At 40.7% G+C, this 14076-nt stretch overlaps 1 non-coding gene across 1 annotated transcript; it reads left to right on the top strand.

Annotated features, from left to right (window-relative positions):
* Positions 1–13407: 13407 nt before the first annotated feature.
* LOC148545825 (small nucleolar RNA R71) lies at positions 13408–13514 on the top strand. The gene has a single exon (XR_015900880.1). It is a non-coding gene; the product is annotated as a small nucleolar RNA R71 (small nucleolar RNA).
* The last annotated feature ends 562 nt before the right edge of the window (positions 13515–14076 follow it).

The raw sequence follows: 14076 nt of genomic DNA, 5'->3' as shown, positions 1-14076 counted from the left end.
GTGGCCGCGTGAATGATGCGGTCGCGTGGGAAGTGTTTTTCACAACTTGACGCGATCGCATGAATGATGCGGTCGCGTCGCGCACCCTTTTTTTGTGTAAAATGCAGAATGCAATGCTAATATGAATGTTATGCATGATTCTAGGTTCAATGAAGTAAAAATAAAATAAAACTCAAAAATAAACAAAACGGAATAAAATTAAAAAAGAACGATCATACCATGGTGGGTTGTCTCCCACCTAGCACTTTTAGTTAAAGTCCTTAAGTTGGACATTGGATGAGCTTCCTGTTATGGTGGCTTGTACTTAAATTCATCCAGAAATCTCCACCAATGCTTGGAATGCCAATAGCCTCCGGGGTCCCAAACTATGCATGTGAAGCTTCTGAGCAGCTTCAAACAGATTGTCAGGCTCCCGGGGTGACGAATGTCAGTATAGATTCTAGGATCCCAAACTTTGCTTTTAAATCCGCCTTCGTCTTGATCTATACTTTTCCATCTGGGCGGTTTAGAAATTAGATTCTCACCAGGATAACCAAACGTTTTCCGAGATCCATCCGATTGATCATGATGCCAATCCATGCACTTCGAGTAGAAGCGTGGAACCTTATTAAACCTTGTGCACCAGCTCTGAGTACGAGCCATTTTCCGCTTAGTCTTAAAGCCGCAGAGAGCTCTAAGCTGGCCATCTGTTTCAAGCAAACCATATTCAAGTGGAAAAACACAGTTAAAGGTTAAGGATTGTACCCACTTGAAACTTGTATTGGGTGGCAATGGCCTTGGGATAGGTGGTTCCAGTGGTTCTGTGAGTTCTACTCCCTTGTGCTCTTCTGTGAATTTCTCCACTTCTTTGCAAGATTCTTCAAATGTTTCCATGTCCTGATGAAATCTATCCATGTCTTCCTCATCACTTAAGTCATAGACTGGAGGTGGAGAGAAATCTACCTCTGTATCACCTTCGTATTCACTTGGGGAAGATTCTTTGATCTCAGAGAATTCACTCCGGATGCAAGTTCATTACGTGGGGGTTGGGCACTGTCCTCCTTAGCATCAATTGTAACATCCTTGACAGAATTTTCCACAACTCTGGATTCCCATGGAAGTTCAGCGTCTCCTAAGTCTTCAACCAACTCTTCTTCTTTAATAATGACAGCTTCCTCTACTTGTTCCAGGACGAAGCCATGCTCTGTCTTGTCCACTGAGGTTTCTAGTATCTCCTTCGTGCTACGCTCTTCGTTAGATTGTCCATATGGGGCTGTGGGAGGTCCTTGAATGTTCGAACGTCTAGAAGATAATAGACTTACTGCTTGCTCCAGTTGATGAAGGGTTGTTTGAAGTTGATCTACTGTTTCCTTGAGGCGAACCTCTGATTCTTGGGGTGATAGATTTGGATATGGTACATGGGGAAGTGGTGATATTTGGGAGTAATTGGAATGGAATCGGGGTAGATGAGGATCATACGGTGGTGAATGGTGAAAAGGAGCTTGTGAGTGTGGTGGTTCAAGGTTGTGTTGAGAGGATGGTCTATAGGCACATGGTGGGGCTTGTGGGTAATTGCAGGGTTGTCCACCATGTCTATTGGCTTGGTATGCATTGTAGAATGGTCTTTGTCCATGATATCTTGGAGGGTGTTGTTGCCTAAAGGGTTGATCAGATCCTCTTGGCTCCATCCATCTTTGATTGTTCTGACCTTGATGCATGTTCCTGTTATAACTTCCATTCCTTTCAATAACATTAGAACCAAACTCAAAGCGAAAGGGGTGAGAATTCATAGTAGCTAATAGAAATAAAAAGGGGAAGATAAAGACAAATAAACAAGTAAAAGAAAAATATTTACAATAACCAATAATAAGGCACACGATTGCAGTTCCCCGGCAACGACGCCATTTTGAAGAGAGAACTTTTGCGTGGTCTAGAAATTCGCAGATAAATCCTCGTTGCAAGTATAGCTTCTAAACCAACAAAAGTCCATTCATACAAACTTTTTAGTTGTCACAAGTAACAAACCCCTAAATAAGTTGATAACCGAAGTATTCAAACCTTGGGTCGTCTTCTCAAGGAACTGCAGGGAAGTATGTTCTTATTATTGGTTATGGAGATTGTAAATTGGGGTTTTGAGAATGAGGAGCGAATGGTTTAATTAGCAATTAAAGTAAATGAAGAACAAGTAATTTAAATGGCAAGTAAAATAAATAGATGAATGTAAATAAACTTTTGGCAAGGTATGAGAAATTAGAGGTCCTATCCTAGTTATCCTTATCAAAGATGATGAGAATTGAATCTTAATTCCACTTTGTTAACCTTTACTAAGATAAAGGAAGGTCAAGGGATTAATTGCTTTGATCTTTGGATCCTATTTATTTCCTAAGAAAAGATTGGGATTATTGAAGTTCAATTTAATTAACAAAGATAACAATTATCAATCATGTTTGAGTTTGATAACTCCTGAGTTACTTATTTCTTAACCAAGACCAAAAGGAGAAAAGTAAATCTACTGGCATAAAAATGTCTTCAGATTGGAATAACAATAATGTAAATAAAAGAAAGCAATAATAAACTAAAATACCTCAAATAACATTAATTCAAAAGAGTAATCTGTAACATGGAAGAATTCATAAATTAAATTGAAAAAGTAAATAAAAGGGAATATTGAACCTGCTAAAGAGATAATCCTAAAAGCGAATAAAATCCTAATTCTAAATCCTAATCCTAAAGAGGGGAGAGAGAGGAGATAACCTCTCTCTAAACTAAATCTAAATCATGAAAACTAACTAAAGTGGAGACTCCCTTGAATGGATGCATTCCCCCACTTCATAACCTCTGGTCTATGCCTTCTGGACTTGGATTTGGGCCAATAAGGGCTTCAGAATTCGCTATGAGTGTTTTCTGCAATTTCTGGTGCGTGGCCTCTGTCACGCGTCTGTGTGGGTCACGCGGTCGCGTCATTCAGAGTTTTTCTTGTCACACGGTCGCGTCAGTCATGCGACCGCATCATATGTGTTTTGCTCGAGGCGCGCGGTTGCGTCAGTCATGCAGCCGCGTTAATGCCTTTTTGCGCTGGCATGCGGCTGCGTCGCCCATGTGATCGCGTGGCTACCAGTTTCTTCAAAAACTCTGTTTTGTGCTTTCCTTCCATTTTTGTATGTTTCCTTTTCATCCTTTAAGTCATTCCTGCCTTAAAAGATCTGAAACTACTCAACACACTAATCACGGCATCGAATGGAAATAAAGGTGATTAAATAATTAATTTTAAAGCATTTGAAACATGTCTTTCACATACATCACATAATAAGGAAGGGAAAGTAAAACCATCCAATTAATATGAATAAGTGGGTGAAGGATTGAATAAATCACTCAGATTAAGCACAAAATATATCATAAAATATGGGTTTATCAATCATACTCAAACACTTATATTCTGGTGGCAGTCGACTATGTATCCAAATTGGGTAGAGGCCATTGCCACACCCACTAATGATACTAAGACAGTGCTGAAGTTCCTCCGGAAACATATCTTCAGCAGGTTCGGTGTCCCTAGAGCACTAATTAGTGATGGGGGCACTCACTTCTGCAACAAACAACTTTACTCTGCTATGGTCCGGTATGGAATTAGCCACAAGGTGGCAACTCCATATCATCCACAGACAAATGGGCAAGCTGAAGTCTCTAATAGAGAACTAAAAAGAATCCTAGAATGGACAGTAAGTACCCGTAGAAAGGATTGGGCGAGAAGCTTGGATGATTCTCTGTGGGCTTACAGTACAGCATTCAAGACTCCTATAGGGACCTCTCCATACCAGCTTGTGTATGGTAAGGCCTGTTATCTGCCCGTGGAACTGGAGCATAAGGCCTACTGGCAACCAGATTCCTAAACTTTGATGCCAGATTAGCTGGAGAAAAAAGATTACTCCAGCTAAATGAACTAGAGGAATTCAGACTCACTGCTTTCGAAAATGCTAAGCTTTACAAGGAGAAAGCAAAAAGGTGGCATGACAGAAAGTTGTCACCTAGAGTCTTTGAACCAAGATAGAAGGTTCTGCTATTTAACTCTAGGTTCAAATTATTCCCCGGCAAACTGAAATCCCGATGGAGGGGACCATATGTGATTACAAGCGTGTCACCCTATGGCCATGTGGAGCTTCAAGACATTGATTCTAATAAGAAGTTCATTGTTAATGGACAGAGACTCAAGCATTATCTTGAAGGCAATGTTGAGCAAGAATGCTCAAGGCTGAGACTAGATTAAAAGCTCAGTAAGGTCAAGCTATTGACATTAAAGAAGCGCTTGTTGGGAGGCAACCCAATGTTATTTAACTATATCTCTTTATTTTCTATTGCTATTTTATGTTTTTTTTTTAGGTTGATGATCATGTGAAGTCACAAAAACTACTGAAAAATCAAAAACAAAATGAAAAACAGCATTAAAAATAGCACACCCTGGAGGAAGAGCATTTTGGCGTTTAACGCCAGAAACAAGCACCAAGCTGGCAGTTAACGCCAGAAACAAGCATCAACCTGGCGTTAAACGCCAGAAACAGGCTACATTTGAGCGTTTAATGCCAAAAACAGGCAGCAGTCTAGGGTTAAACGCCAGGATTGCACTGCAGGGGCATTTACACGCCTAATAGGAGCAGGGATGATACATCCTTGATCCCTCTGGATCTGTGGACCCACAGAATCCCCACAGGATCTGTGGACCACACAGGATCTCCACCTACCTCACCATTCAAATTCAAACCATTCCCCTCCCAAAACCACCAATTAAATACCTCTATCTCCTCCATCTTCTCCACTTCTTTCTTCTTTTGCTCGAGGACGAGCAAACCTTTTAAGTTTGGTGTGGTAAAAGCATTGCTTTTTATTTTTCCATAATTCAGTGGTAGAGCAATTGACTGCAGATCAAAGAGTTACGAGGGAGAAGCAACAAAGGCAAGGAAGAGACATAGAGGAGCTCAAGAGCACCATTGGTTCCTCAAGAAGAGGAAGACGCCACCCTCATTAAGGTGGACCCATTCCTTAATCTCCTTGTTCTTATTTTCCTGTTTTTCGTTTACTATGCTTCATTTTTAATTATGTTTGTGTTTTTACTATATGACCACTAGTATCTAAGTGTCTATGTCTTAAAGATATGAATGTCCTATGAATCCATCACCTTTCTTAAATGAAAATTGCTTTTTGAAAAAGAAAAAGAAGTACATGAATTTCAAATTTTAAAATAGTTTAATTATTTTGATGTGGTGGCAATACTTTTTGTTTTCTGAATGAATGCTTGAACAGTGCATATGTCTTTTGAATTTGTTGTTTATGAATGTTAAAATTGTTGGCTCTTGAAAGAATGATGAAAAAGGAGAAATGTTATTTGATAATCTGAAAAATCATAAAAGTGATTCTTGAAGCAAGAAAAAGTAGTGAAGAACAAAGCTTGCAGAAAAAAAATGCAAAAAAAAAAGAGAGCAAGAAAAAGAAAAAGCAAGCAGAAAAAGCCAGAAGCTCTTTAAACCAAAAGGCAAGAGCAAAAAGCCAATAGCCCTTAAAACCAAAAGGCAAGAGTAATAAAAAGGATCCAAGGCTTTGAGCATCAGTGGATTGGAGGGCCTAAAGGAATAAAATCCTGGCCTAAGCGGCTAAACCAAGCTGTCCCTAACCATGTGCTTGTGGCGTGAAGGGATCAAGTGAAAACTTGAGACTGAGCTGTTAAAGTCGAGGTCCAAAGCAAAAACAGAGTGTGCTTAAGAACCCTGGACACCTCTAATTAGGGACTTTAGCAAAGCTGAGTCACAATCTGAAAAGGTTCACCCAGTTATATGTCTGTGGCATGTATGTATCCGGTGGTAATACTGGAAAACAGAGTGCTTAGGGCCACGGCCAAGACTCATAAAGTAGCTGTGTTCAAGAATCAACATACTGAACTAGGAGAATCAATAACACTATCTGAATTCTGAGTTCCTATAGATACCAATCATTCTGAACTTCAAAGGATAAAGTGAGATGCCAAAACTGTTCAGAAGCAAAAAGCTAATAGCCCCGCTCATCTAACTAAAACTGATCTTCATAGATGTTTTTGGAATTCATTGTATATTCTCTTCTTTTTATCCTACTTTGTTTTTAGCTGCTTGGGGACAAGCAACAATTTAAGTTTGGTGTTGTGATGAGCGGATAATTTATACGCTTTTTGGCATTGTTTTTAGGTAGTTTTTAATATATTTTAGTCACTTTTTATTATATTTTTATTAGTTTTTAAATAAAAATTACATTTCTGGACTTTACTATGAGTTTGTATATTTTTCTGTGATTTCAGGTATTTTCTGGCTGAAATTGAGGGAGCTGAGCAAAAATCTGATTCAGGCTGAAAAAGGACTGCAGATGCTGTTGGATTCTGACCTCCCTGCACTCAAAATGGATTTTCTGGAGCTACAGAAGTCCAAATGGCACACTCTCAGTTGCGTGGGAAAGTAGAAATCCAGGGCTTTTCAGAAATATATAATAGTTTATACTTTGCTCAAGGATAAACGACATAAACTGGCGTTCGACGCCAGTTCTATGTTGCATTTTGGCGTTAAACGCCAGAAACAGGTTACAAGTTGGAGTTAAACGCCAGAAACAGGTTACAACCTGGCGTTTAACTCTAGAAATAGCCTAGGCACATGTAAATCTCAAGTCTCAGCCCCAGCACACACCAAGTGGGCCCCAGAAGTGGATTTCTGCACTATCTATCTTACTTTACTCATTTTCTGTAAACCTAGGTTACTAGTTTAGTATTTAAACAACTTTTAGAGATTTATTTTGTACCTCATGACATTTTTAGATCTGAACTTTGTACTCTTTGATGGCATGAGTCTCTAAACTCCATTGTTGGGGGTGAGGAGTTCTGCTGTGTCTCGATGAATTAATGCAATTATTTCTGTTTTCTATTCAAACACGCTTGTTTCTATCTAAGATGTTCATTCGCACTTCAATATGATGGATGTGATGATCTGTGACACTCATCACCATTCTCAATCTATGAACGCGTGCCTGACAACCACGCCCGTTCTACCTTCGATTGAATGAGTATCTCTTGGATTCCTTAATCAGAATCTTTGTGGTATAAGCTAGAATCCATTGGCAGCATTCTTGAGAATCCGGAAAGTCTAAACCTTGTCTGTGGTTTTCTAAGTAGGATTCAGAGATTGAATGACTGTGACGAGCTTCAAACTCACAAGGGTTGGGCATAGTGACACACACAAAAGGATCAATGGATCCTATTCCAGCATGAGTGAGAACCGACAGATGATTAGCCGTGTGGTGACAGCGCACCTGGACCATTTTCACTGAGAGGACGGATGGTAGCCATTGACAACGGTGATCCACCAACACACAGCTTGCCATAGGAGGAACCTTGCGTGTGTGAAAAAGAAGATAGGGGGAAAGCAGAGATTCAGAAGATAAAGCATCTCCAAAACTCCAACATATTCTCCATTACTGCATAACAAGTATTTATTTCATGCTCTTTTATTTTTCGCAATTCAAATTGATAATCATAATTAATCTCCTGACTAACATTTACAAGGTAACCATAGATTGCTTCAAGCCAACAATCTCCGTGGGATCGACCCTTACTCACGTAAGGTATTACTTGGATGACCCAGTGCACTTGCTGGTTAGTTGTGCGGAGTTGTGAAAAGTGTGAATCACAATTTCGTGCACTATTTGCTTGAATCAAGATGTAAGTGATTATCTATCCAAAACTTGCTTATTAACTAAGAAAATGCATGAAACTACCCTAAAACAGTAAATAAAAGGTCAGTGAAACTGGCCAAAATGCCCTGGCATCACAACACCAAACTTAAAGCTTCCTTGTCCCTAAGCAAGTACTGAAACATGAGAATGATGAATGAAATGACAAGAGAAATGAGTCATTATTGTGGAAGTCATGTCCTTGGTTTTATGGGGTTTCATGCATAGCAACTTAGGTTCATTCCTTCACTGGCTTTCAGACCTTTATCATGCCCCGGAAGACTCACTTGATAGCACCCTATGAGACTTTTATTCATTGATCCCTTTATCTTTTCAGGGTTTAACTGTGTTCTTAGACTAGGTGCTTTGTGAGGGGGCGACTCTTTAAGATAAGCTTTCAGCCAGCACTCCTGAACCAGTTGATTCAAGGTGCTAGGTGTTAAGACACCCCTAAGGACTTACTCCCTTAAGTCTCTTTCCCCCATACATACACACCACAGGCACATGGTTTGTTATTTTCCTTCTTGAGACCTTGGTGTCCAGCACCTCTTTGGGTTACTAAGTGTTCTGTAGCAAAGGTTACTCTTGATAGTGGACTTTCAGCTGATAATCTTGGGTTAGTTAACCCAAGTTACCAAGTGATAAAGCACCCCTGAGAGCTTATTCATCCAAGTATATCCTTTATACAGGAGCACCACAGACACATGCCTCAAGATTCAACCCTTGGTGCCTAGCCTTATTTCTTACTCTTTTTCTTTATTTCTCAACTTTCATTTTTCTTTTCCTTTTTTCTTATTAGGATCTTGTTATTTAGCTAGTCTCATGAGGTGTGTTTCAAGCATATGATTCGGGACAGATAGTTGCATTCCTACCTTGTTGGTGAACCAACTTAGCTAAGTAATTACTACACCACAAGCTTAAGAACTTACTCCACAATTTGAACTTCACTCTGGTTTTTCATAACATCTCTTTTTATTTGACTTAAAAGGACAAGCATACAAGTAAGCAAAGGTGGAAATGCAGCAGTGACATTAGACTAGCAAGCATAGACCCAAGCAATGAAAACTTAGGCAGAATTTAAACTCCTAGACTACCATGGAAACATGTTCTATTTCATACATGATTTTCCTTATTTAAGACTTGAAAAAGATGGAACAAAGAGGGAACTCCACCACCTTTTACTCATGGGGTTGCCCATGCTCTCCCTCTTCTTTGTGTCTTTCTTGAGTGCTTGAACCCCCAATTTCCTTGCTTTTCCCAATCAACTTTTTTCAGAAGCCAGCATCTTCCATTTTCTTTTTCAATGTTTCCTTCTGCTATTTCACCTTCCTTTCCTCTTGTTCTGTTAGCTCTTTTTGGACTGTATCATACTTAGGGATTGCAGAGTGCAGATTATGTATATGCCCAGTCATATAGTTCAACTTGGCTTGAGTGCTTATGTTTAATTCTTCCCTATGTAGTTGCCGTCCTTCATTAAGCAGGCTGAACTCATTGAATGCTTTTGTTTGAGCTAGCTGACGTTAGTTAAGTTCTTGAAGGTGTTTATCTTGACGCTCTTACCTTTTAGTCACTTGATTGATGGCTTGAATGAGCTGGGAGTATTGCTCCTGTTGTTGCTCCATTTGTTGCTTCTGCCACTCCCTCTGCTGACCCATCCAATTAGAGAGTAGCTCTTCTTGATGATCCATCCTTTGGGCTTGAATGTGCAGTTACTGTTCTTGTCCATCCATGTAGCTCCTTGCTAGCTCCTCAATGGCTCCGTGAATGTGATTTAAGCTTATGTTGGTTGGATCATAGTACTCTTCTTGCTGGTATTCTTCTTGATGAGGTTCTTCTCGGTGAGGTCCTTCTTGTGATGTTCTTTTCCCTATTTGAGGCCTTCTTTGTTGTTGGGCGGGTGCCACATAAGTTATACGCTGTAGCGTAACTAACCTCCCAGGGTTTACCTAATTTGGATTGCTGTCCTCGAAGACTACCTTGAATTTCGTACACAGTCTAAGGATGGTGCTGGGGTACCAAAGTCTAGCACCTGGATCATTCTTCTCGGCTGACTCTTGAATCCCCTCGGCTATAATTTCGTGCACATTGATGCCTCCACCCTTTATTAAGCAATGTACCATAGTAGCTCAAGTAGTGTTGACCTCAGAATTATTTGCGACTGGAAGGATAGATCTCCTCATGAGTTCAAACCATCCCTTGGCTTCCGGGATGAGGTCTCCTCTCCTGATGAACCGAGGTCTCCTATCCGAACACCTTTCTTAGTCAGATCCTATAACACACATATCGTTTACAATTTTTTCAAGTTCATCATTGTCGGGGCCATTACTTATTCTTACATGATAGCTGGGCTCATCAAAATGTGGCGATTTCAGCTGAAGAGTCCTTGTTATGGCATTGGGGCTGAAGTCCACCTCTGTTCCTCTCACATAACTTTTGAAGGTAGGGGCCTTGGTTTTGTCTTCTCTGACCACATTTGCATAGAACTCTTTGATGAGGTTTGCATTTATCTTTGCTTCTAGGTTCGTGAGCCTTTGCCAACCCCTTTGTTCAATCTTCTCTCGAATCTGTAGGCACTCATCCTCGTTGAACTGGAATGTTAACTCAGGCAATATCTTTTTGTGCTTTATCCGTTCAAATTCGAGTTCATGGAATGCAGTTTTGAATCTCCATTCATCGAAAGGGATGCTCTCCACCGGTTCCTTCCTTTTTTTCCTCTTGGAGCTCGATAATGCCATGAGTAGGAGTTGATATGTGAAGGTGGGGAGTGTGTCTTTGATGGGGTAAGGGGAGTTGGGTTCTGAGAGTGGGAAGTGTAAAGAGTGGGTATTGGAATGTGAAAGGGAGTATGGAATAAGAACCACTTATATAGGGAAGTGGTGAGTGAATGAGAGGTGTAGATTGATGGAGTGGGTGTATGATGAACAGATGGAGTTTAGCATGGGATGAGCACAATGATCATCAACTTTATGATGGGGTTAGTTCGATTTCCAAGCGTGTCATTCTTTCAATGTTGCATGGCAACATTTCCCAAGGCATTCCCCTTGAAGACACGTGTATAGTCCTCTCCTTTTGTGGTGGCCGAACCCTCCTCCTTCAATTGTCCCATCAATTTTTCTACAAAACAAAAGGGGTGTGATTAATGAAATTGTGGAAAGTGGCGGCAAAATTTAAAAAAAATTGGAATAACTAATTTTTAAAGTTTTTGTTTCTAACTAACTAAGTGCTATTCATGAATGCAAACCAACTGACTTTTTAATTGTTCATGTATGCAACATTGGTGACACCAAACTTTTTAATTGTTTGTGTCCATGTGGTGTACAAAGTTTTGTTCAAGGCTCTAAGAGTAACATGATATGAATTGCATTTATGCTCTTCTTAGTATGCCTTGAACACCAAACTTGTTCTTCACTATGTGCTGCATAAAAGGATTCATTTAAGTATATGTCAAAGTTGATTTGGAATTCATAAACCTTGCATTATTAACTACTTTAAAGCATATAAAACATGGGTTGCCTCCCATGAAGCGCTTCTTTAGCGTCACTAGCTTGACGTTCTGACTTTGTCAGGGTGGTTAGTAATGCTTCAAATCCCCCCCCCCCCCCCGCAATAAATCTATCTCCATTGGCTTCATCAAGAATCTCCACATGTTCTAAGGAGAGAATTCTGTTGATGATGAAAACTTTAGGTAGCTGAGATGGGATGGTGGGGAGATGAGGTGGGATATCTGAGAAATAAGCTGAGATCACTTTATCTCCTGGAGAGAAGTCCTCTGTAGGGATCTTCTTGTTCCTCCATCTGCTTGGTGCCTTCTTCTTTGTTCCTTTTGATGTTGCCCTGCTCTTTATGGCCTTTTTTCCAAGGAAATTTTGTTGCTGGTCTCATATAACTCTGGTGGTTTAGGTTCCTCCTGGTTTTCCTTTAGCTGTGACAACTACTGACTGTCTTGTTTGTCAACCAAAGGGATTCCCAAGTGTACAGCTTGTGCTTCAATGCTTGTTTCTTCCATCAGTGCTTTGTCGTGCTCTCCCCTTGGTTCCTTATTTTCCTGATCTGCTTCTTGTGAGGGTTTGAAGACATTGAATACGAGTTGTTCGTCATGTATCCTCAGTATTAGCTCTCATCGCTCCATGTCTATGAGTGCTCTGGCTGTATCTAGGAATGGTCTTCCCAATATGATTGGGTGAAGGTGACTCTCTTCCATTTCCAATATGACAAAGTCTGTGGGAAGGAAGTAGTTCCCAACCTTCACCAACATGTTTTCAACCACTCCTACTGCTTGTTTTTGAGTTTTGTCAGCCAGCCTGATGACTACGTCTGTGGCCATTAGCTTATTGATCTGCAGCTTCTTCATAAGGGATAAAGGCATTAAGTTGATGCTTGCTCCCAGGTCACAGAGTCCTTTATCAAACATTGTTTCTCCTATGGCACAGGGGATGTGAAAACTCCCTGAGTCATTCCTTTTTGTAGGCAACTCTGGTTGAATGAGAGCACTGCACTCCTTATTCATCACTATTGTTTGTCCTCCCTTGAGTGAGCTTTTCCTGGTCAACAGCTCCTTCATATACTTAATGTATGAGGGCATTTGTTGGAGAGCCTTGATGAATGGTATGTTTACATGGAGAGATGCAAACATATCAAGGAACTTTGAGTATATTCTCTTTTCGACACCACCCTTGAGCCTTTGGGGAAAAGGTGCATAGAGTTCCAGCATCTCCTTCTGTGTAATTTTGGTTTCTTGGTGAGCCTCTTCCTGCTTCTCTGCTAACGTATCTCCATAGTGTTTGAAGGGTTTGTTCAGCTCTTCCTCAGTCTCCCTATCACTTATAGTGACCATCTTGCATTCTTCCCATCTTACTTTCTTTGCTTCACCTCTTGGGTTTTTCTCTGTGTCATTTGGGAAGCTGTCAGTAGGTTTGGGAATCTTCTCAGAGAGGTATCCCACTTAAAATTCTAGCCTCTTAATGGTGTCTCCCTGGTTTTTGATATTGGCTCGCACCTCCTCCTTGAACACCTTGTTATCTTGGAGTTCCTTACATATGCCTTCAAGTAGAGTCTCAATCCTTGAGAGTCTATCTTCGGATGATGGTGAGTTGGGGTTGGAGGGATGAGGATGGCCATTTTAGTTTTAATATAGATGTTGAGAGGTGTTGTTAGTGGGTGCTGATATGATCTCTGTATGGAATGTTGGTGAGCCGCATTGTTGTTGGGGTTGTGACATCTCTGATCTTGGCCTTGATCTTGTTGATTTTCCCACCCAAAGTTTGGGTGGTTTCTCCAACCAGGATTATAAGTTTTGGAGTATGGATCATAGGTCTGCCTAGGTGAGTTTCCAATGTAGTTGGCTTGTTCCTGATCACCCTCTGCTTCTGCATTCACTCCTTCTTGGGTTGCTGATGAGGTGGTAATTGCTGCCACTTGGTTCCTTTCCATCTTCTTGGTAAGGTCAGCCAGCTACTTATTGATCATCTTGTTTTGGCCAGCAGTGCATCCACGTTGTTTAGCTCCATCACTCCTCTAGTGTTGCCTCTTTCAGAAGCATAGAAGTAGTCATTCTCAGCTACAGTTTCAATGACATCTATGGCTTCTTCAATGGTCTTCTTCTTATTCAGAGATCCCCCAGATGAGTGGTCTACTGCCTTCTTTCATTCATAAGAAAGACCTTCATAGAAAATGTGTAACTGCACCCATTCATTGAACATATCTGGCGGGCACCTTCTTGTCAAGTCCTTAAACCTCTCCCATGCTTCATAGAGAGTTTCACCATCTTGTTGCCTAAAGGTTTGTACCTTAGCTCTCAACCTATTAATTCTTTGAGGAGGATAGATCTTGCCAAGAATTTGTTCACCACATCTTTCCAGGTTGTTAAACTCTCCTTCGGGAAGGATTCCAGCCATTTAGATGCTTTGTCCTTCAGTGAGAAGGGAAACAGAAGTAGTCTATAGGTGTCAGGATGAACACCATTAGACTTCACAGTATCACATATCCTCAGGAATGTGGTGAGATGTTGATTGGGGTCTTCTTGAACACTTCCTCCAAATGAACAGTTGTTCTGAACAAGGGTGATGAGCTGTGGATTTAGTTCAAAGTTATTGGCATGTATAGTTGGCTTTTGGATGCTACTTCCACAGTTTCCTGGGTTTGGGTTTATGTAAGATCCCAAAACTCTTCTCTCTTGCTCAGCATGATGCACTGGACCTTCTCTGCCATGGTTGTGAGCTTCTTCTTCATGATGGTTCTCCATATTCTCATCCATGTCTGGTTCAAAGTACTCTTCCTCTTCCTCAGCACCAACAACTCTCTTTCCTCTTGCTTCCCTCCTTAATCTAAGGAAGATCCTCTCAAGTTCAGAATCAAAAGAAGTTG

This window comes from Arachis ipaensis, chromosome B9 (assembly GCF_059453495.1).
Source record: "Arachis ipaensis isolate K30076 ecotype BB chromosome B9, ASM5945349v1, whole genome shotgun sequence".
Lineage (NCBI taxonomy): Eukaryota > Viridiplantae > Streptophyta > Magnoliopsida > Fabales > Fabaceae > Arachis > Arachis ipaensis.
Note: the sequence above shows the minus strand (reverse complement) of the source record. Positions and strands in the feature narration are given on the sequence as shown.